This window comes from Phodopus roborovskii, unplaced genomic scaffold (assembly GCF_943737965.1).
Source record: "Phodopus roborovskii unplaced genomic scaffold, PHOROB, whole genome shotgun sequence".
NCBI classification, from domain to species: Eukaryota; Metazoa; Chordata; class Mammalia; order Rodentia; family Cricetidae; genus Phodopus; species Phodopus roborovskii.
This window is the reverse complement of record NW_026126331.1, coordinates 44860-45646: the sequence shown is the minus strand read 5'-3', so window position 1 is coordinate 45646 and position 787 is coordinate 44860.

Genomic DNA, 787 nt, shown 5'->3' with positions numbered 1-787 from the left:
TTTGTGTCTTCTATGGAGTTTTAATATAGCTCATTTTATAAGTTTGATGAGGAATCTGTTCTGATCATCAGTTCAAGTCATACTCCATAAACAATGACCTTATTTTTTTTTTATCAAAACAGTATTTATAGGTTTGTTAGACTGCCTTTACCAATATTACACTTACCTTCAGGAATCAGCACACAGATAATAAATTATTGTGTCCTGGGGTGGGGAGTTTACATGGCACACAACAGAAATTACTGTTTTAGAAGAAGCAGAAACCCAATTACCTGTTAAAGGGATGAATTAAATATTCTCATTTTTTAAGTAGCTGGTGCCTTACTATAAAGAAGGGAGCAGCAAATCCAGATCCAAAGTACACAGTCATCATAACCAGTAACCGCCACTTGTTTTCCACTGAAAATGGCAAATTCTGTTGGGAACGCAAAAGAGAGAGAGAGAGAGAGAGAAAGAAAAGCTTCAAAAACAGTCCTTCAAAGAATCCGAGTTCACCGAACAGAAGGGACTGGGGGCAACTGTGTGTATTATACACATGTAATTTACAAGCAGGTGCATTTGACAAAGTATGAAAATAAACATCCGGGTTTTCTGGACACCTGTAAGGTCACTAAGTGCAAAAAAAATAAAAAGTCCATTTAGTCTCGTATTTTCGATCATTAAACAAACACCCCACTGCAGCTCATTGCGATTAGAACTTCTCCACCTAGGAGGAGACGGTTCTGCTCACAGTGGCGTTCGGCTTTTTCACAGGCCGCCTCCCATCCCCTTACCCGGGCTCGCGTGT